This window comes from Athene noctua, chromosome 30 (genome assembly GCF_965140245.1).
Source record: "Athene noctua chromosome 30, bAthNoc1.hap1.1, whole genome shotgun sequence".
Taxonomy (NCBI): domain Eukaryota; kingdom Metazoa; phylum Chordata; class Aves; order Strigiformes; family Strigidae; genus Athene; species Athene noctua.
The window spans coordinates 2,032,779-2,055,307 of NC_134066.1; the positions used below are offsets into that span (position 1 = coordinate 2,032,779).

At 57.3% G+C, this 22,529-nt stretch overlaps 1 protein-coding gene across 7 annotated transcripts in view; it reads right to left on the reverse strand.

Annotated features, from left to right (window-relative positions):
• Positions 1-22,529, reverse strand: part of HDAC7 (histone deacetylase 7) — an 88,613-nt gene that overhangs the window by 22,885 nt on the left and 43,199 nt on the right. Inside the window, exon 1 of one of the 7 annotated variants that reach the window (XM_074929452.1) lies at positions 15,232-15,249. The exons of 5 other annotated variants lie outside the window; for them this stretch is intronic. The gene's annotated coding sequence lies outside the window, so the exon portion shown is untranslated. Of the gene's footprint in view, positions 1-9,321; positions 9,329-15,231; positions 15,250-22,529 lie in introns of those variants that run through there. One more of the 7 variants, XM_074929451.1, reaches the window with a different exon arrangement.

Genomic DNA, 22,529 nt, shown 5'->3' on the forward strand with positions numbered 1-22,529 from the left:
AGCCACGCACAAGTAACAAAAATTAGCTGGAGGGAATTTGTTCAAATTAAAAACACTTAAATAAGAAACCACACGAAAAGGACTATGTTGAAACAACATTAAGATCACAAAGCCAGAACTCGAGAAATAGGAAATCCCAGAGTCGGGGTACCTCGCATAACCTCGCCCTGGCCCCTGGGGTGTATGCACCGAGATGCTGGTTTTAATTATGGGACCAAACACTCTGCTCCCCTCAAAGACAAGCAAAAAGTTACAAAACCAGCGTCACCCCGGTATTTCTGCCCTGCTACACCAGGCGCAGGGACACAGGCACTGCCAGCGGGTCTCGCTGCTCTCAGGGGGACAGCTGGGAACCCCGAGCCGATGCTCCACGCGCCCCCCTGCTCCCCCTACCTCCATCTGCTTGCACGTTCCCGGGGGGTTTCCTCGCAGGACCCCACAAAATCTGAGCATTTGGGGCATTTTCCTCCTTTCTCGCCTCGCCGGGCGGCTGCTGGGGGAGCACAGGGGAGCTGCGGTGCAGCTGCGGGGACGGCAGCTCCGGGGACAGCCCTGCGCCGCCGCAGCTGTCCCCGGGCGGAGAGGCCGTCCGCAACGTCCCGCATGAGCCATTCGAGAACAGATGATGCTCAGGGAAGATGTAATGTTTGGAGCGGTCCGTTGCCAAATTCTGATAACTCTTTATGGAGCATGTTCACTGGGAGCTTCAAGGGCTTTATGAATTGGCCAGATGTGGGTGGATCCCTCTCCTCCCTACCAGACATCAAATTCCTGCTCCAAAACAAGAAGAGGCTGATGCTTCCCTACAAAAAGACCCCAAAAGTTTTTTTCCACAAGGGTAAACCCTTTATTTCTTTTTTTTTTTTTTTTTTTTTTTTTTTTTACTTTGATTCTTGCAAACTTTCTTCTGCAGAAAGTTTCCAGAAAAAATTTGAGACAGACGATGATTAAAGTTTGGCAAAGTCGCACGTGCATCACAAACCCCTTTCCACGATGAACCAGGATTAAAAGCAACACACCTGAAACCACCCAGACTACACACATACACCTGTGAGCGAAGCACATTATTTAGGAATTTCAAGCACATAAATCAGAAAATACTCTGTTGGAGCCTGTAAACGAGATCTACATCAGGCCTCAGGAAGTGGATCAGGGCGAGATACTTCCCCTGATTACTCTCCCTGGTTATTTGCGGCTCGTGACCTTTGAGTCAGACATTTAATAGCCCTCCCTGGAATTTTCTCCCCACAAATGTGCGTAGTTACATTTTGAAACTCATGACTCCGGGACCCAAAAATCTCACAGTGCGCTGAAGCCAGCCTGCGCTACAGGGACCCGAAGCAAAAAGCTTCGTACCTGGATCTGCTCCTATTTTTAATGTTCTGTGTTTCCACCCACACCCCAACCTTGGTGTTCCCACCCAGGCTCGTCCAGAGACACGGGACCACGCCACACGTTCCCACAGCACCTAGACAGAGCAGAAGCCAGGACTCTGCTGCCAAAGGAGGAGGCAGAGTGAACCCTTTGGGACTAAACTCATGGCAGTGGCTCAGCTGCGCCCGCGGTGGAAGCAGGGGGGCCTGTGCCCTCCCGGAGCTGCCAGCCCCCTCCTCACTGGCCCAGGTCTGTGTGCGGCCCCGGGTGGTCCCACCGATGCGGTCGGTGGGGGGAGCAGACCCACCCAGGCATGTTTAGGTGCCTGTTTCAAGGCAGGTTTTCCAAATCTGCACGTTCAGATTGGCCCCGAAAGCGTTTTGCCCGCAGGGCAAAGCTAGCCAAGAGGATCCAAAGGTAACCCTGCCTCACACTAAATCACCCCAAAGCCCCGAACCTTAATGCCGGACGCAAACTTCCCCGCAGGCAGGATTTAAACCACCACCCAACCTCCTTCATGCTCCCGGAGGAGCTGGAGCGACTTGCAAACGTGCCAGGGGGTTGAGCTCCCTGGATGCTGCCCCTCTCCCAGGAATGAGCTTTAAAAGCCTTCAAAGCACCCAACCACGAACGTGCAGAGGCAAAACCTGCACCGCAAAACCCGGCGATAGGTTTCGAGGCTAAATTGGAGATCGTTTGGCCACAGGGACACACAGGTACTCAGCCACAGAAAGAGCTGGGCACAGGCAGGATTGAATCATGCCACAGGCAGGCAACAGTGGCTGCGGTTTCACAAAGAAGCTGCTTAGGGCATCCCTGTCCCTGCCAGCTCTTCCTCCATTCCTCCATCGCGCCCTGATAGGCGGCACCATCCCCATATATGTGTTTGTGTGCGTCTAAAGCAAGTAAGTGAATAAATAGGATTTTTACCAGTCTCTTGCAGAAGGATCAGGTCATCGCGCCACACGGTTTGAGCGTGGGCAGCACGAGGGGCAAGGTGGGACTGAAGAGCTCATCTCCTGCAACTGCTGCCAGGCCGTGGGACCGGAGGGACAGCAAGCGGGCCCCGGCCCCACCACGGCTCTGGCAGGGCTGGAAACCTCTGGCAGTCATTTCCTGCCAGCAGTTGTATCCTCCCGCCCGCGCCGGTCATAAACCCCATCCCAAACAGCAGCACCAGGCCCCTGGGGGAGGATGCTGTGCGGAGGAGTGCGAGGTATCCCCAGGAAACCTCACAACAACCACCATTTCCTCCGAAACAGAGGGAATTTCATGGCCAAAGGGCTCTGCTGAAGGAAAGCCAAGGTTGCCTGGTGGCACCTTGTGCTCCCCAAACAGCGTGGGCAGCTTCTGCTCAGGGAAAATCCCGTGATTCAGGAAAAGTCCTCCCCTCCCAGAAAGGAAACATCCCCCACAATGCAGCCCACCCTCTTGGATTCTCTCCCCTCCAACCACCCTCACCTGGTCGCACAGCCCGGCCGGGGGCTGCTGGCTACTCCCCGCTCGAGAGCTGCCAGCGGCGGGTCGGCGCAGCCCCGCACGTCGTGGTGGTGCCCTCCCGGGTCACGCGACGGAGAGGCAGCGCCCTTCCTCCTGGGCCTCCCCCGCAGCCTCTCTCTGCAGCCGGCCGACGCTGAGCTCCACCGGCCCCGCAACCGCAGCCGGCGGGGCTGCCACACACCTTCACCGCCCACCTCCACGCCTCGGGGACGCGGCGACAGAGCAGCCCGAGAGGGGCGAGGGTTTGTGCCGCGCTCCTGAAACCTTAAACACTGCCAAGGGCCGTGGGCAGGGACGAACGCGGATGATAAGCAGCATCTCCAGGGAAGCGAGTATCCCCGCTCTGCCTGAATCGGAGTGGCCCCGTGTCTTCTACCAGCCCCATCTTCTCCCTCGACGGGCTTCTGGCAGGAGGCAACAGTCCAGTCTAGAGCCTCAGCATCATCTCCCTGCCTAGAGCCAACACAGATCTTTGGAGAGCAGCTTTGGCACCGGTCCTGGCAAGAGAAGCTCCTTCAGGGTCTTTGTTCTCCAAGCAGGTAGATGCCAAGAGGCAGAGCCCTGCGGCAGCCCCGCGGACGCGGCCAAGCGCTCCCGGGAAGCGAGCGAGCACCCTCTCGGCGCAGGACGCCTCGTCTTCCCGCGCCGGCTTTGATTACATCAGCACGAGAGGATGCGGCCTCCGTGCCAAGGGAAGCAGAGGAGAGATCAAACGATTATCCGAACCTCTCCTCAATTACCAGCCGTTTGCATAAGCGGAGGAGAGCGTTCCCAACCGGTTTGGACAGCACTCCGATGGGCTTGTCAGCACCTCGGCCCCAGGGGCCGCTGCAGAGGGGTCCCCGCTGCTGGCACCCCCCGAACACACTGAGCTGCTCCTCGGAGCATCCCGCCGTGGCACGGAGCAACGTCTCCATCCACTCGGCTCAGACCCACATGCCGCTTCGCCTCGCGGCGCCTGCGAAGGGTCACCCCTGCACGGGGGCTGCTGTCACCAGCGTTACAGCTCAGCCTACATATTTATTTTTTTTAATTGCTGCGTGCAACACAGCAAGAGCCCAGCTTGACTCATAAGCCCCCAGGGAAGAGCTCAGGGCTCTGCAGCAGTGTCTTGCTTGATCTGGAAGTGCTGAGACAAAAAAGCGTGGACTCCCACAATACCCACTCTCAGCAAGTGACTACTCAAGGGGACCTGCCCATTAATTGGAGCCTCTCTGCGTGCTGCAGAGAAGGAAATCCCTTTGGCAAACGCTGGCCGAGGTCCAAGGCTGGGCTGGAAGGCAGATTCGGTCATGAAAAGGAAAAAAAAAAAAAAAAAATACAACCAAAAAAACTCAGGGCCAGTACAATGCAGAGAGCAGGAGAACAAGGAGCTGGGAGAAATACTGGCAGCCCCAGCTCTGTGAGGATAAGACACATCCCAGGGAAAGAGGCACAAATTAAATTTCCACGCGGATCTATGAACTGCTCAACCGCCACCAGCGAGGACAGTCAGAGTTCACCCCAGACCGTGCTCCAGTGCTGACCATCAGGTGTTTGAGCAAGGGGACGTTCAAAGCCGGGGAGGTCCAGCTCTGCCCTGGCGAGCCCAGGGGACAGCGTGTGGTGGCCCCTGACCACTGCCTGCCCCGTCTCCACATCCCCTCCTGCCAGCGCTGGAGATCACCAGCACACAGAGCAGAGATGGGTTTTAGGGCAAGAGCTATTTATGCCAGAGGAAGGAAGCCACAATATTTTTGGTTTCCTGCAGAAATACATTTCTGGTACCCTTCGTTGTGGGGCTGTCTGGCTCTGCCTGCCCTACCTGGGTGCTCAGGAAGAAGCTAACCAAGTGCAGCCTTTGGCTCAAAGTTGCTATCTGTGCAGCTGGGCAAGGTGCAGGAGTCAAATCCTTAATGCAGAGGAGGCTGAAACGTGCCTGGAATCAACAAGCCCTTCTGCCACACCATGGGGACACCAGGGACAGCCGCCCTGCAGGGTAAATCCGGGTGAGCGCTGGTGCCCACGAGCAGCTGGGGAAGATGCTGGGAAGAGATCCACAAGGCTGAAGCCAGGGAATGCCACTGGGGCTGGAAAAGCGACAAGAAAGAGCAGGGCCAAGTCATCAGGCAGGATTTCTGGGTTTCCGCAAAAGCTGGGGGTGAAGAAATGCAAAAGGAGGACCCGGTGTCCCACACGCAGCCGGAGCAGGCCCGGGGAAAAGCAGGAGCGAAGAGCAGTCGGGAGGGAGAAACCTTGGAGGAGGTGGCAGGCCGGGTCCCAGCTGACGGCTGCAGAACGTGGGTGCCCCGAGGCAGCCAAAGCGCCTGGCGGGGACGGAGGGTGCGGTGGGGTGTGTGCGCTCCGCGCTCATGTAGCAACACTGCCCAGGGTGTTTAACCCAGAAAGCAGGGTTAATCCTGCCGCTGAGCCGCTCAAGCATGGGGGAAAAAAGGAAAATAAATAAACAAACCAACCCCCGGCGAGCCCAGCGCAGCAGCGTTAACCTCAGATACTGAGGAATCCGTGCACGGGTTGGGATTCGAGCCCTCGACACCTCTTAAGATCGGGTCTGGCGTCAGCTCAGCAAAAACACATCCCTGTCCAGGCCCCTAAAACCCACCTGACAGCAGCGCCCAGCTGGGTGCACGCTGCGGAGTGAAGCTGGACCCAGCTCCAGACGAAGGGATGCTCAAGGTGCATCTAAGACAAGCCCAGCTTGCTAAGGCCCCCGTAATGTCCGTGAGGGGTATTTCCCACCCACCCGGCACACTCACCTATCGACGTTATCATGTTCCTCCGAGTCCTTGGAGGCCAAGGCGCCCGTAAAGCTCAGCCCTGCGAGGCGGGCTGGGCCGATGGCAGCGGGCGAGCGGCACAAGGACGGCGGCGAGGGCTGGCGGGAGCTCTCAGATCTCTCCTCGCAGCGGTTGCAAAGCCAGGCGCGGCCACGCACCACACCCTCGCCGTTCTCACGGGCAAGTAGGAACCTTGGCAAAGCCCTCGGCTTGCTGGCAGCCAGCCCCATCAGACTCATTAAATGCAATTAAGCCAGAGTGGGTATTCCTCCCCCCCCCGGCCCCTTTGGGGGATATTGCTTTTAGACAAAATAAACAGGGCGGCTTTGCGTGGGCTCGGGCAGGTGGCTGGCACCCAGGCCCCACGCAGCAGCAGGTGGAAACGCTGAGTCTGTGTCGGGGAAGCAAAAGCCACGGTGGAGCAGAGAGGCTGGACCACGATGCCAGTCCTGCCCCCACGCCTGCCCACTCCAACTCCTTTCACCACGGCAACTGCCAGAGATGAACACAAGACCCTCTCTGCTTCACAAACGGGAACGAGCAATAGGATGGAGCGTAACGAAGTTTATGCCCCAGCTTGCTCGTGTTTTAAAAATACAGGGAACAACTTCTGCCCCAGTCTGAAGTGATACTTTATCGCATCAGCCCCTCCAGCATCATTCCTAAGCTGGTTTCCAGCAGAAGCGCTGCTTCTCCACACTCACAGCCTCCCTACAACCACAAAACCATGGAGGAAGAGGGAGATAAGTGAACGGCACATCTCCTCTTCCTTCCACACAACCTCTCCTCCCTCACCTGCCCCCCTCGGGGTGGCCAACACCAACACACGCCACAGGACACGTGTGGCCAAAGCATCAGGAAGGTTTAAACCACCAAGGACACGCGGGCGAGGTCGTTACCTCAACCTCCCGGGGACTTGCAGCCTGCAGATCATTCCCATTTTTTGCTAATGCAAAGAGCTGGCTCCGACCGCCGCCAAGGAATTGCTCCACAGCCCTGGCACTGCAGGACACCCCTGTCAGCAGTGAAATCCGGGAGCTCCCGGTATTCCTGGCAGGTTACACGGGCTGGCCCTGACCCTGGGCTTTGTCAGAAACGTTCAGCAGCTCCAAAGGGCAGCGTGGAGGGTGTCCCTGAGAGCGGCACGTGACGGGTACCACGCGCGGCGGATGTTTGACAAAACAGCCGCGCTGCATCCTGATCCACGTTGGGACAAGCAAAGCAAAAAAGCCAAAAGGGATCCTTAAAGCTTCCTGCTCCCCTAAGGAAAAATCAGCAGTGCTGTGACAGGCTGGGGCTGACAGACTCGACACCAGCACACAAGAGACCTGGATTTGGACTCTTCTGGCTGTCCCGGGGTGATCCCATTCAGTAAGAGAGGGGTTTTTCCCAGTCTGGCTGCTACCAGGAAGCGACAATCACCCCAGTAAAACTGGTAAAACTCTCCCATAGAGTCAAACCCTCAGAGATGTGTCACGGGCAATTTCTCCACCTCCGAACGACAGGAGAGGTGTGGCCACAGGCTGCCCAAGACCTTTGCTGCAAATGTTTGGGGTTTAGTGGTGCTAAAGGGATTTAGGCAGAGTAAATGAAGATCATTTCCCATCTTAATTAATCGTGCTTTCACTTCCTGGCATGTGGGAGCCCGGCCTCCTGCAGCACAGCAAGGAGCCTCGATTTTGCACAGCCACGACCGCTGGAGCCGTGCAAAAACGGAGGGAAGACTTTGCAGCATCTCCTTGTCATCATCAGAGCCCTGCCCACGAGATGAAGAACTAAAAACATCCCCCCAAAAAAGCCAGACCCCTCTTTCATGGCCGTATCTCTCCATCATAAAGCAAGGGATGACCTTCCCCATTCCCTTTCCCCACCGAACACTTCGAACGCGTTCACCTGAAAGCATCGCTGCTGAGGGGCCAGGGATGATCCTCCCACACCCTGCAGCCCCCCCTCCACCTCCACACACCCGTCCCCACCACGACACGGCGATCAGGGCGTTTATAATATTAGAATCCCACCTCGCCTGCCGAAAGTATCTCACATTGAGTGCCAGCAACCTCACAACAGCCTCATCCCACCGCTGGGAATAAGGGATGTGGAGGCAGCAGCATCCCCCCCGGCATCGCTGAGCCCCACGGCTCCGGCCACGTCTGCGCCTCCGCTAAAAGCCACGTTGCAGAAGCATCTCCTGTGACGGAGCACAGAGCCCCGGCCTTGCGCCCGAGCCCCGTGTCTGCCAGCGGGGACGCGGGACGAGACGCATCTCCCCTGCCAAGACTGCGCAGAGGAGGGGAGACCTCGGCGACGGCTCCGGCCAAGAGGCATCACCCCCCTGACCTGGGCGGAGCGGGACAGCGCTTGGAATCGCAGCGATTGTGCCTATTGCACAACTGCCAGCGAGAAAAATCCTCTCCCCTCCCCTCCCCGCCCACCCCACATCCCTTTGAGGCAAAAAGGAAGAAGGCTGGAAACATCCTTCCTCTCCTCCGGACAATGCGATGGAAATAGCAAGGGAGGAGCGGCGGCGGCGGCCTCAGCTCGGCGAGGATGCGGGGCCTGGCCTGCGGCAAGGAGCTGCACGCGGCTCCCGGCTTCCGGCCATTGTCCCAGCCAGGGCCGAGCCCCGCGCAGCTGCACGCCCGGGACAGCAAAACCGAGATTGACACTTTGCCCCCAAAGGAACAGCCCTGAAATGCAAAAACCTGCTGCCCTGGCCGGGAGAGGCAGCCACAGGCACCAGCGCCACCTTCACCTGGGACCCCCAGGAACAACGACCAGGTCTCGGATTTAACCCAAACCCCACTGGCAGCCCCCCGTGGCAGCACAGAGATGGCTGGGCACAGTCCCACAGAGGGGCTGGAGACCAAAGTCTTTGTAACAGGCGCAAACACCTCGATAAAAATCCACTCCTGAGGCCGGTGGGATTTTCCACTTCAGGGAAAAAAAACCTAACAAAGCAAGACAGCAGAAGAGACTTTCTCTGGACCCAGCCCGGAGGGCAAAACAAAGCCCCCAGGGAGCAAGTTCCACCCTAAATTCCTATTTTCTCCTCCAAATGGGAGGTGCACGTGTTCAGGCTCCTCCAGCACACACGTCAGCAGCTGGAAAACCCTGCGAAGACCAACGCAAGCCTGTCCTGCCAGAGGACGGCTGCTGACGGCAGCTCGAGCAGCTGAGGGTGGCAGAAGGACCCGACCAGGGCAGAACTACTCAAAATTATGAACCAGTCCCCAAACCTGGGACCGTGATTCAAGCTGGTGCCAGTTTTGTTATTCACGTCCTGTTCTGGAGGGCTTTGCAGGTTATTGCTTGCAGCCCCTTTTCACAATCAAGGTGGTGACAGAAAGTGTTTTTCTTAAAAAAACATAAATATGTATATATATTAAAAAAAAAGGCTTGAGACGCTTTTAGGACGCAATCTGGGATTTCAGGACTGGCACCACCCAAACGAGCATCACAGAGTCAGCAACACAGCCAGGGCCACAAACCCTCCGGCGCTCCCCACCACCTCCGCAGCCACGAAGAGAAGCAAGAGGAAGAGAAGGAACGACGACACCACGCACCCCCCTGCTCCTCCCCGCCACCGCCCAGCCCCGCGAGCCCAGAGCACGGGCTCCGCAGAGCCCATGGGACCACGAGACCAGCCCTGTGCAGGCCGGGCTCCCTTTACCTGCCGGAAAGCGTGGCCGGGCCCTCTCAAAGCCCGCGCTGGTGGCGGAGCTGCTGGCGTCGCTCCCCAAGCCCGGCCGGGCAGGCAGTGCTACGAGCAGAGCTGCTCTGCTCCCTGAAGATTCCCAAGTGCATTTTTGCTCTGCTGATGGGTTAAAAATAGAAAGCATCAGTATTATTGTCCTGCAAGCAAATATAGAAAGATTACATCCTCGCTGCTAAAAATCTATGCACCAGAGACTTACTCTACGAGAGACACAGAGGAAAGCTCTATTTCTGGAGGCAGTAGCTTGGGAAGTTAGCACAACATCCTTAAGAGCATTCGTTAAACTGACACGCCACGGCATTAAACACCAGTGGTAAACTTGCCTTCCCCCTCCTCTCCTCGCTTCCCGGGGTTTTTTTGCAGGCTTTTCTGCATCTGCCGCAGGCCGCCTGCCTGCGCTGGCCTCCGAGGAGGGTGCACAGGCTTGCACGACACTCCCACCGAAGAACATACTGCCCCGGTGCTGCCCTCGCAGATGGGAAAGCAAGCGTGATCCAATTTGGGAGCGGTCTTGTCACCATCCTCACTTAACACTTTCCAGCTCTAAACGAAGCGCTGCTGCAGGGAAGCGGGTGACGCCGTCCCGGCGGCCCAGGGAGAGGGGCTCTGCAGAGCGGGGAGCTGGAGGCAGCCGGACACCCCATCCCTGCTCTAGTTCCCAACAGGTAAAAGCAGTTTGCACGCTCCTTTCGCGAAAGCAGTGTGTGTGCTTCCCCCTAAAGAGAAAAGCCACCCGTGACCTTGGTGGCAGGAGACCTGCTGAGCTTCCCCGTCCCCCCTTCCCCGCTCCTGCCCGTCACCCCAACTGACGCCGGAGGGAAGGGGGCCTCAGCTTGAACCTCGTTCTTGGAAAGGGAAGATTTCTACGCAAGCTCGGCCTTTCCATGAGTGTTTGTGCTAACACACTGGACCGCTCCCACCCAGCTGGGACCGGGCTTCAGATCCAATTTCATTTCTCAGAAAATCACACGGGAGATGAGAGGAATGTGTCAGGTCACTTCCAGCTCCAGGCAGGAACCCTGGCTTCTGCAAAAGCAGCCTTAGGAGAGAAAAAACCATCAGCAAGGGGATGTCTGTCCTTCCAGCAGCTCCCCGGAGAGGTGCCTAAATGGAGACACACCACCAGGACCCACCGTCCGACACCAAGCTCCGGTCTCGGCAGGCGGGAGGCGATGGCACAGCCTCGCCCCTCGCCCCGGTGCAGCCTCCGAGTAGCCACGGCAATTTCAACTTCCAGCCTTTGCCCGCCTCGCCAGGGGCAGCGGCACCATGCAGGAGGGCCTGGGAGGAGGCTGGGGTTGGGAGGTCACACCAGCATCCCCAGCGCCCAGCAAACATCTCCCACTCGTCACCGCTAAGGCAGCGAGGCTGTAAATACGCTCCTGCAGACGCAGCGAATAGACCAAGCATAACTCACTTCACCCCCCTCCCCTTCTCCCCAAAACAAAACACACACCCAGAAACAGAAGGAAACCAGTCAGGAAAAACCCGACAGTAATTCAACAACTATTTCAAGCGTTTTCATTCCCAGGAGGAGGCTGCTTTGCCCTCTGCCACGTCCCCCCCCGCCGTACCGGAGCTGCCCGGTGCCCCTTCGCCATCCCGTGCCAGGTGCTGGTGGGCAAAGCCTGCGGGGCCCTTCCCTCCTCATTTAATACCTCGCACATCTCGCCTGGCACGGCGGCGCGAAGGCCACGCCAGATTTCTCTCTGCTGAGCCAATGCACTTGGAAATGCATGACGACTTCAGCAGATTAATTGGAAACACAGCCTGGGTGTTGCAATCCCAGGAATGACTCCAATTTCAGGAACAAATGTTTTCATCTCTAACTGGGAGCAGTCACCCAAGTGGAAGGGCGCATTTTTGTTGCTGTAGCTCACCCCTCCCCTGGCGCGCGGGCGGTGGGAAGAGCTCAGCACCTCACCGCGACGGGGCCGCTGCGCCGGCGCTTGCGTCACCGGGGAGCTGCTGCCGCTGCCGCAGGGGTTCCTCGCGCTCCCGGTCGGCACCGCAGAGGGACGGCCCAAGGTTTTCCTACGTCGATCTCCTCTCGCAGCAACGCATCGTTCCTGACGGGGTCTGCAGCCTCCTCGGCCGACAGCGAGAGGTGGGAGAACAGGAGGGGACGCGAGGGTGCCCTGTCACCGGCTCCCCAGGGATGGCCGTGGGGCTGGTGGAGCCAGCACCACAGCTCCTCCGCAAGGTCCTGCGGTGCCTCCGCAGCATCCTGAGGGCAACGTCTCCAGCTCTTGCCCTCGTGGCTTCCCAAAAGGCCTCTGCCCCTGCCCAAAGCCCCAGCTCTGCTGCTCCCCCCACCGAGGCTGTCCCTTCGCCGCACGACTCTTGCATCTTCCACGCTCGCCCATGGAAACTCTTATCCCGAAGAGTCCCAAACTCCGCTTCTGCTAAAGGACAAGGGCTTCGAGAGCTTAAAGATTCAATTTCTGTGCCCACAGTAGCCAGAGGTGACTCTTCTGCTCTGCATCCAAGGGGTGGCGACACCCTGGACCACCACACCGCCACACCTCAGCAGCGCTGGGGGAGACGCTGACGTTCAGCAAAACTTGGCTCCCCAAAGTCCAACCCAGGAGTTCGAGGGAGAAAGGACCAACTCCCCCAGCAAAGGTCCTGGGCTGAACTGGCCAGAGGCTGAAGATAAATCCCCACAAGACCATTCGCTCCATCTAGTGGCAAGCCATCCCCATGCTTCCATATTATTTTTCCCACCCTCTACAAGCAACAACTCTCCCTTTTCCAGGAGTTTCAACATCAGTTTGCCATTTCTTTGCTCAGCTGTGTTTGCTGCCAACCTCCCATGCTCTCTTAGGTGGTCCCTCTGCAGCCATCGCAAGCTTTGACGTTCTCCTTTTGCTGCCAAACACAAAAAGCTCTTCCACAGCTCGGCAGCGGCTTCCCCGCACCCGAAGCTTGAGGTGATAAGGGAAGGAGAAAAGCTGGTCTATCCACCCTCAGAGCCCTGGCAGGGAAATCTGCTCTGATATCCTGCTGCCAGGGCTCCCGCAACCCAAGAAAAACTGTGTGGGCTGTGGAAAGGGCATGTGGCTGCTGCTGAAGAAAAAAAATAAAAAAAAATAAATCCGGCAAGCTGGGAGCCCAGGGCCAGGCTGAGGGAGCAGCCAGCCTGCACGTGTGGGTCAGCGAGCACCCAAAAGGGAAGGAGGGTCTGGCTCTGGAGGTGCTGCGGCCGCTTTTTACCGATCCCCATCCCGGCTGCAGACAGACACGGAGCAACGCCTGGGTAAATTCCTGCTTTGGCAGAGGTGCAGCAGGAGACTCTCCCGCCGCGAGCGGCAGGGATCTGGAGCTAACAGCGAGCGAGCACAGCCCCAGCCTTGCACAGCCTAGATTGAAGGCCATGATTTCAGCTAGATAAAAGTATTTTAATCTTCCCAGATAAATCAGCTCCTGCAGGCCTGATTTCTGCCAGCTTCATCTCCTCTCCCAGCTGTTTGGCCTCCGCTTGCAGCAAAGCCCTGCCAAGCCGAAGCCTGACCCAGGAGCGGGTGCATCCAGCGGCAGACAGCCCCGAGCTGCACAAACCCTTCCCATACCCTCCCTGCCCTGCTCCAGGCTTAAATCCACCGACCCCAGCCCCAAATCCAACTCCTTTCTTAGTCTCTTAGAGTAAGAGACTAAACATAGCCTCACAGGGCTCTTGCTGTCTGCATGAAAGCCACAACTCCCAGCCAGACCTCTGGGTTGGGATTTCTATTCCCTGCCCTAAGGTTCCTGACCCCCTTCCCTATTCAGTGAGAAAAGAGTTTCTAGGCACGGAGGAGCCGCAGACGCCGCCTCTCACCAGGACACCGCCGTCCCCTGCTCGTGACCGTCCGCACCGTGCGGTGCCACTCGCTGCTCTCACCCCGGTCTCCCGCTTCCCACATCAGCCACCTTCCAGCCACGGCAATTTCAGCGCGCTCTTCCACGGAAACTCTTGAAGACAACGTGTCAGATGGCTCCCTAAAACACAAACCTGCTGGAAACTATTCACCCGTGACCAAACCCTCGCCTCAAAGTCATGTAAGTCATAGACTTTCTGCCATTAATTTAGATACTCTGACAAAATAAAACCACCAGGTTTTGTAACGAGATGCCACTCGTCAGCTTTGCTCATCCCAGAGCCTGCTGCGAGATCATTATCTGGGGTATCCCTATCTCTCCAACTGGGGGTACACCAGAAAAACAGCCAGCAGCAGGTAACTGGGAACCTCTCTTCTGAACTGGGCTGTCAGTGGCAGGCTGGTCGGTAAGCGGGTAAGCTCTGGCAGTCTCATCTCTTGTTCCCAGGGTCAGGAATGCGTGAGAGCTGCTGCGAGGACATGAACGTGGAAGCCACGTGGACAGAGGGAAAAGCCACGGGGTTTTGCAAGGATCTCCTCCGGGAAGCAGCACTGTTGGGAGGCCTCCCCCACCAAGCCAGAAGATAAGAGGGCAGAAGGGAGGACATGCAGATTTCTGCAGATACAGCACACACCCAAGCTCAAACTAGGCCTAGCCCACAAATCCTTCTGCAAGTTTCTCTGTCCCACCTCCAGATGTGCCAGCACCCCATCCTACACCCTCCGCCCCTCCCAGGCTTCTCCTCAGACACACCCTCCACCTTCTTCGCTCGCTTGGCACATCGTCCCAGACACGTCCGCGTGGTGTGAAACGGCCTCTCCGTGCCAGCAACCCAACCTCCCCAGCAGGGAAGCAGCCAAGCGCTATCACTTGTTCCCATCTCCGTCACAGGCTGTCACCGAGTCCGGGCTCCTGCAGAAGAGAGAGTGAACCTCCACCCAACCAGCACAGTTACTCATGAGTAAGCCAGACCCAACAAGACATCCAAGCCTGACAGCAAGGTCCCACCAAGGGAAAAAAAAAAAAAAAAAAAAATTAAAAATTCCTCCCAGTTCCTTGATCTTGACAGATCTTTCAAGGGTTCGTCATCAGCACTGTTACAAATCCACACCTCAAAACACAAACAAAAAAGGCAGCCAATAAACCCGACGGGAACCGCAAACGAGACTTGTAGATCTTTGGCCAGGGAAGGAGCAGACTCCAGACGTTTCTCCAGGGACACCCTTCTGCTGTGATCTGACACAAACAGAGATCAGATGTGGCATTGCTAGGATTGTTCACGAGATGGACAGAGCCAACGCAGAAACCACAAGCTAACCTCTGCCTCCAGCACATCCTTGGCTTGGTCCACTGGCCGAAGGAGCTGATGGCTGGAGTCTCCTGTGCCGAGATAACCAGCCCGAGCTTCACCATCAGCTCTCCCTGCACGGCAGATCCTACATCTGTCTAGTTCTGAGTCTTTTCCACTGAGTCACTGCCCTTGTTGGAGTAGCCAGTGCAGTGCTGGCCACAGCATGGAGACCACTCAGAGAGTCATGAGCTACAGAGGCGATGACATCTCCTTACTCCTACTCAACGTTTCTTGTATCACTCAAGCAGCACAGACTCAGTGGAGCCTTCAACCCTGTTCAGTTATTTTCAGGGACTCAAGCACAGCCATCACGGCATTGCCTGAGCAGAGCCAGCTTCATCTCTCTCCCAACAGCTCGGTTCCTGCTCATGGATACGGATGCTGTCGATTCACGACAAATAAGCCTCTGCCAGGAAAACCCACAAGAAGTACACGAAGTCTGCAGGGAGACAGAGGGCAAAGGATGCCCGGTAGAGACACGCTGCAGGCGCATCCACATCTTTGTGGCTACAGACCATCAATACAGTGCTCTTAGTCTTCCAAGTCTAGTTTATCCTCCCAAGGAAGGTGGTTAACGCTCACCTGCAGTACTTACAAAGACAACAAGGAGCACGGAGCTGATGTAGCTCCCCGACTCTCTGCAAGGCTCCTACCTGTCAGTACAGGGTTCCTCAGGTTGCTGCTCGCTCCAGAACTGGGGGTGCATTGCAACAAGCCCTCTCGGTGACAGATGAGACACAGAACCACCACCCCCTGCTTGGTTACAACCCACTATTGGTATTTATTTTAATCAGAGTAACCTCATGCTGCAATCAAAGTGCCAAAGCCTGTCTGAAGAACCCCTGCAGCTCTTGCAGGCTGGGGGCACGGGGGTCTCTTTCTGCAGTGCCTTTACCTACAACCGTTCAGCATCTCTAGGGCTGCTCGCAGAGTGCCCTTAACCACAGCGGAGACGAGCAGAGGGGCAGTGACACCCGAAAGCCTGTCCCTCACCCTGGCCCCAAAGCACAGTCGTCCACTTGCGCCGCTGCGTTTCACAAGTCGCACGCTGCCAGAGTTGTTGGTTCCCCCCGCTCCTCAAACAGCACAACTCGCCGCTGTAGATTTTCAGGGTCTCCATAGTCATTTTACCACTAAATTTCCATTGAGAGACTCCGAAATATCAAGAAACGGCCTCTGCAGGATGTGCTGGGAGATGTCTGCAGACAGCACACGCAGGGCTGACCGTCACCAGCACCCCCCAGCCCCCCTTGTCTCATCTGGGATATAAAGCGACGGTGCCCTGTCAGTGCTGAAAAACAAAACTCTGGAGTCTGACTTCAGGGTAAGTAAGATCCAAATCCAGCAGCTACAGCTGTGATTCATCTGCCAGAGTCGACATTTCAGCGCAGATGTCTGAGCAGTAATCCCGTGGTGGACATCCCAAAGCGGTTTGTCTGCCCCGGCAGCTCTCCCGTCGGCCCCGAGCGCGGCGACACGCGGTTCAGGCTCAGACGCAAACGCCATCGCTGCCGACGCCTAAAACTCAGGGAGTTAAACCCGATGCATGATGCTCCCAAGCAGCGAGCGGCGGCACGGATCTGCTCTCCCCAAAAGCCAAGCAGAGCCCAGATGACCAGCTCAGCTCCCCGTACAGGAGTCAGAAAGCAGTGTCCCCAAAACGCGGGTGGAAATCGGTTTTGGAGCGGCGATGGAGGTAGCTGAGGCAGCAACTGTTTCATTTGTGCCAATTTCACAACTTCTGAGACACGAGGAGTTCAACAAAATCCCTTCCTGCAATTTAAAGGAACTTTTTAAGGCTCCGCATCGTGCACAGAGGCTACCCGAGAGCTACTGGAAAACTGAATTCACAGCCTAAAGGTGACGGCATCCTCCAGGCACGTGAAACCCGGGGTCTAACAGCACTGCGGGGTCTACGTTGCTCTGAGCATCTTAGAAAGCTACAGCCACCTCAACCCACAGGTGACACCAAACCCTGCCTGTTCTCTCTCCCCGAGCAACCCCAGATTTTGGGGCACGTGCAGCCCTACACGTGATTTTCTAGCACAAAACCGGGTCCGGTGCCGATCTGGTGTCAAACACCCTGGGAGGACGGGCACAGCCACGCGGCGGGTGTTTGCAGGTGCTCCGCGTCCGTACAGGTGTACGACTTGGATGTTTGCCTTCCGGGGTGTTTATCTCTGGGCTGTGTCTGCACACAAGCTTATCTCCGAGGGGAGGGGTGTGTTGCTCCTGCACACGCTGTTATCTCGAGGGATGTGGGCCTTTCTCCGTGGCGAACACCGCACGGGTGAGCTTACCCGCGGGCCCCACGGCTTGGTACCCGCGCCGGCGCTGGGGTCTGCAGGATCACCCCTGCCCCTCCCCATCTCTCCTGCCCTCTCCCCCGCTCAGCCCCAGTCCCTTTTTCACCACCCAAGCAGGTGACACTGAAAAATGCGGCAGCTCTTAGAAGGAGGGGAAGGGAAGGAGATGCAGGAAGGGCAGAGCAGGGAGAATGGAGGGATGGCGGGGTCCTAACAGAGGAGCACCAATCCCATCTGGACGTGTTTGGGGTCTCCCCACAACACTTTTTACAGAACAACCTCAGGAAGAGCCCCAATTCCTACATAAACGCCTCATCTCTTACCACCCCACCCCAGGTCTCTAGCTCGCAGAGGGGATGATGAACTCAGCCATTCCTAACGTTCATCTAACGCGGCCAAACCCTCCAGAGAAACCTCCCAGCCCCTCCTCACCACCGGACCGTCCCGGCCCAGGGAGGAGGGCTGCCTGCTGCAGTCCAAGGCCATCGCCTCTCCTAGGAAGACACTAACTCGCTCTCACATCACCACAGCATCGGCTGGACAACCTCCATCACGGCACTGCGTGGCTTCACGGGGCCCAGCCCCACCAGACGTGCTCTGTGGGCTCCCCCGGCACTTCTCAATCGCTCCAAGCCTTTCCAAAACACCCAGAAGAAGCTGCAGCAGAGGCTCCTGCAGCGCAGGGGGGGGAAGGATGGCTCCGAGCCTCCCAGCCAGTGCTCTCAGCAGTGCCCCGGGCTGGGCCGTTTGGTTTTTTCACAACACCAGGATATTGAGTCACAGTCAGCCTCCCCGCAGCCTGCGCTCGCCCATGCAACCGCCCGGCTGCTGGGGCTCGTCTTACCCAAGACGCGGCTCCGTCTCCGAGCTCCCCACGCGCACTCAGCCCTGGGCTCAGCGGCTCTGAACCTGCCGAAACGAGGAAGCCGGGACACTCCTCTTCTGGCAGAGCTCCCGAGCGAGCACAGCTTGTGTGTTTGTTGCCTCAGATCTACCCGGACTCCTCTAATTTGCCCAAAAGCCCTTGGCCTCTTACGCCCGCAGGTTCAGCTGTCACGGGCTGTGGGAAACCTCAGCTTTGGAAACGCTGCCTTTACAGTGATGCAACTTGGGAGACATTTGTCGTCCCAAGTTGTTTTTAAGGGGGCGAGGTGGATTAAGCAGCCTGGTTTAGGAACTGACCCTCGATGCAGATGGCAGCGGCCAACTGCCTGCCTCGCGGGCTCCATGAGCTGTAACTCTACCTCCCTTCCTCTCCCTCCCCCACAGCCCCGGTCCCTTTGCTCACACGGTTCCTGCAATTCCTGGCCCTCGGCTTCGATGCGTTGCACAGCTTCCGCCACCATCTGGGCTCCATTTAGGGGAGCTGATGTTTTTCACAGGGCTGTAATCTAAACTTTGGTATTGAGTTTACATCTCGCATACCAGCGTCTCACCGCTGAGCCTGGCCACGCAGAAGAGGTGTCTCGGCTGCCAGGCTCGGTCCTGCCGCGGGAGGATGCGGCATGTCGGCAGCTCCACGTACCTGGGAATTGTGCTGCCATGAATTCAAAAGACCAAGAACCAGGGATCCATATGCACAAACCACCTACGGATCCAGTGAGGCACTGACCCCGCCAGTGGGTGCGAGCCGGGAGAGCCCAACGAGCTGGGAATGAGGTCAGCTTCCCCCGGGAGCCCGGGGAGGCTGCGGATGGGAGTCAAAGCCCTGAATCAGCATTATCCAGGCTCCACCTCTAGCAGCAGGAAATTCTCCTGATTTTTGGCCTTAAACCTTACCCTTATCTCCATCCAGACTCTGAGAGTCTTTCAGAAGAGTCGGGTCCTGCAAGCGGTGCTGGACGTTGCTCTTTGGAGGGAGGGGGGCGCTTCCTTTGGGGCAGTGGGACATGGACACCAGGAGCCACTGGGAGCAGAGGAGCACCCAGTGCAGCATCACAGACCTGGTGCTGCTCTGCTTGGCCCAGACGGAGCGGATACAGCCTCTGAAGCCACGTTCTGCCTCTGTCTCCCCCAGCAGCCATCCTGTGCCCCTGCAGGCCATGCCTGGGGAGCAGGGAGGATACACGAAGGGACGGTCCATTCCCACCAGCATCTCTGAGCAGCTGGCAGAGTCCAGCTTTGAGCTCAGCCCTTTGACACACAGGCACGCTTGTCCTCTCCAGCTGAAAACAGACAATCCAGAGCACGGCAGAAGTTTGATTATAAATTTGGCTGAGTTAAAGCGGTTTGAAAAATCACGAGCGTCCCGCAGTTATGTGTCACATCAGATCATGCCATGAGTTGTGTTCGAGCAAACAACCCATCGCCTACCTCTTCACTGGGAGATGGAGGTTGGACATCCCCTCGTTGCTGCCACCTCCCTAGCACCTGCCTGCTCTCCCATCCCCATTTCTCACCTCCCATACCAGGCTCCTCAGCTCTGTCCCTACAGCCCTGGCCAGAGAGCAGGAGCCCAGGCTCGTGCTGAGCTCCTGTGGGTCCCAAGTGCTGGACCCATGCACCACCTCTACGGGCTGGAGCTTACGGAGAAAGAGCAGATATCCATTTTATGGATATTTATCTGCCGGGCAGCTGGGAAACCAAGTTTTGCACAGGCTATTTGGGGTGGAGAAGAAGAGGGGCACACTTGGGAAAGCCTGGGGAGCTGGAGATGCGAGCAAAGGCAGCAGAAGCAAGTCAGGGATGCAGAGTGGCTTATGCATTGCCTGGTCCATCACTGTTCACATTCAAAACAGCACAGACACAACCCAACCGCACCAGCCACGAGCTGCTGCACTGTTCGGAGAAGGACGAGGGCTCTGGTGGGCCGGGGCCCAGAGCCAGGGGTCTTTCAGCAATGCAACACGCAGCGCCGCTGAGTCTGTAGGCACCTGCACTCCCAGGCGAGACACGCAGAAAAGATCTCATGCCCAAAAGATCCTGCTCTCCCAGGAGCACGCCAGGACACCCAGTTAGACTGGACTCCTACCAGACTGCTCTCCACCCTCTCGGGCTCCTGCTCCAGCGTATATTAAACAGACATCAAAATGCACAAGGAGTCTTTAGCAGGGAGCTGCTCAGAGCTCTCCCTTCCCAGTGCCCTACTCAACACCCACATCTCCCATCCAGCTATTCCCTACGAATCCAGAGCAGAGTCTATCAGCCAGGCTGTGACGGATGAAGGACCCACCGCTCGGTTCACCCAGGCTCCTGACCCGGCTCCAGGCAGGGCCAGCTGCCCGCGAGCAGGCGGCGACCGGCCGCTGTCCCAGCACGGAATGGTGGAGCAGCAAGCAAAGGAGCACAGAGAAACCCCAGCTGCACGCAGGGCCTCGCCGTGGAAGCGCACATGAAAGAAAAAACAGCTGAAAAGCCAGAAAAACGCAGGCAAGGTGCTGCATTTGCACAGGGGCTGGCACGACAGCTCCTCTACGAGCCACCGGGCGGGCTCTCCAGCCCCCACAGTTATTTATGAACTGCAAGGGCTCGCAGCCGCAGCACCGCCCTCCTGCCAACACACTTTGCCAATGGGCACAACAATTTTTGCAAGAGCGCTGAGAGCTGATCCTGGGCTGGGAGGCTGGTCCGAGTGTCGTGAGGGCAGCAGCAGCCCCCAGACACCCCCCTGCACCCCCGCCTGCCCCCCGACACATCCGCACCAGCCTTCCTCCACCTTCCTCTGCCAGCTGCAAGGTGGGCAGAGCCCCAGCCAGCATCCAGAGGGGTGGCTCTGTGAGCCCGCCGGGCAGCCAAGATGGCTTGATCCCAGCAATCCACGAGGCTCAGCCAAAACCAAAAAATAATGTTTTCATACTTCGACTTTTCAGGCAGGATTTAGTCATTTGTGGACACGAGGGCTTGGCAGGACCGTGCTGCCTCCACTTACCTGCTCCAGTAAGCAGCTGTTTACAACGGCAGAGCCTTGAAGATGGAAGGAGAGGGAGGACTTGTGATTTAATTTAAAAAGAGGTGAATTATTCTTGCTTTGTTAATGAAGCATCCAGCCGACGAGGAAGGGGGGATTCAGCATCCTGCATGGCCGAGGACGGACCCGCTGCACGGGACAAGGTGCTGCAACACAACCAACCTCCGACGGCTCCGCAACGAGCTGCTCGGACAAATCCAACAGGGACTTTTGCCCCATCTACCTAATGGCTAAAAAATTAGTTATAGGCAGAAAAGCCAAACCCTCTCTGAGTACACTTGCTTTAAAGAGGCAAGTGGCCGAGTGTGGTCTGTCATACTAGAAAAGCAGGTTCCAGCCCTGGCTTTGTAAGGGTTGTACAAGCCCTGTTTGCTCACCCCTGCGCTGGGGCACTCGGAGGCTGCCCGACACGGGCCGGGAGAGCAGAAGTGAAGTGGTAAATCGATACAGGCTCGTGGCGGGGAGCTGGGGGCATCCCTCGGGAATCCTCCATGCGTGGCTCCAAGGGTTTGGCCACAAACTGCCCCAGCCTGGGCCTGACACTGAGAGTTACAGAGGGTGGGTTACAGAGGCAGCCTAATGCATAGGGAGCTTCCATAAAGACTGAAAAATTCAGTTTTAAAAAGAAACTGTGCTGGCTGAGGAGCCTGCACTGCTGTGTCCCCCTGCCCTGGCTTTCCCTTCTCCAGCACAACATGCTCGGTGCCACCTTTGTGCTCTGCTCCTCCACGCCGCAGCACTTTGGGCTCAGAGTCAGACCTCCCCACATCTCAGAGGCCAGTCTTTGTGTTCACCATAGCAAGGTTTGCATCCCTACCTTGCTCTCAAGACCCTTTTCCCACCGAGTCCCTGGGTCCAGCCATCTCTAGTCTCACACCCTTTTGGTGCTGGAAACACCAAAAGAAGAGCCTCCGAGCTTGATGTGCCACCTCCACGCCAGATGAAGATATAGATAGCTGCCAAGCTCACCCTGCACAGCGTGGCTATCCCATCTCAGCACCCTGCAGACCCCCTTCAAAAATTCTGTATTTAAGGTGGGAAGAAAGGCTCTCTGGGGTCTTCTTCCCAACCCAAGATATGCAGCCCTGCATCTCCCCGCTCCACTGCAGCTCCCAGGCCAGGTCACAAGCACAGCTGAGCGCCTCCAAAGCTCTGGAGAAGAAAGGAATGCAGTTTATTCATCGGGGATTGCAGGGAAGAGCTCACGTGGAACTAAGGAAACAGTTTCTGCCACGACGCAACCCTGTTCTGCCACTACCACGCACCTGTTTGGTTCCTCACCCAGAACCTTACCTTCGTCCTAAAATCACCTTCCAAGCATCCCAAGAGCCTTGGCCATTGCTGCTTCAGAGCAAGCCCAGTTCCAGGGAGCCCCAGGGATGTCACCGACAAGGCAGGAGAAGACGTTGCTGACAACCCCTGATCCTGTGTACCCCTCACCACACTCCGCAGGAGCTACAAGCCCAGCTCTGAGCAGCCAGGACAGCCCGTCATCTTCTACAGAGGAGTCAAAGCACTGAAAGCCCTTGCACTTGGGAGTCAAGATCCGCTTTAGACCCCTAATTCTTCTTATTGAGCCAACAGCAAGGTTTGCCCGTGCTAGCACGCGAAGGACAGAGCCATCTTCACCTCCCAAGGCCTGGCCCGCCAGAACTTCTGTCTTGCAAATGTGCCCTCAACACCTGACAGTGCCGAAGCCACCGCGTCCCTCGCTTGGTCTCAACATACGGCCTTGGGC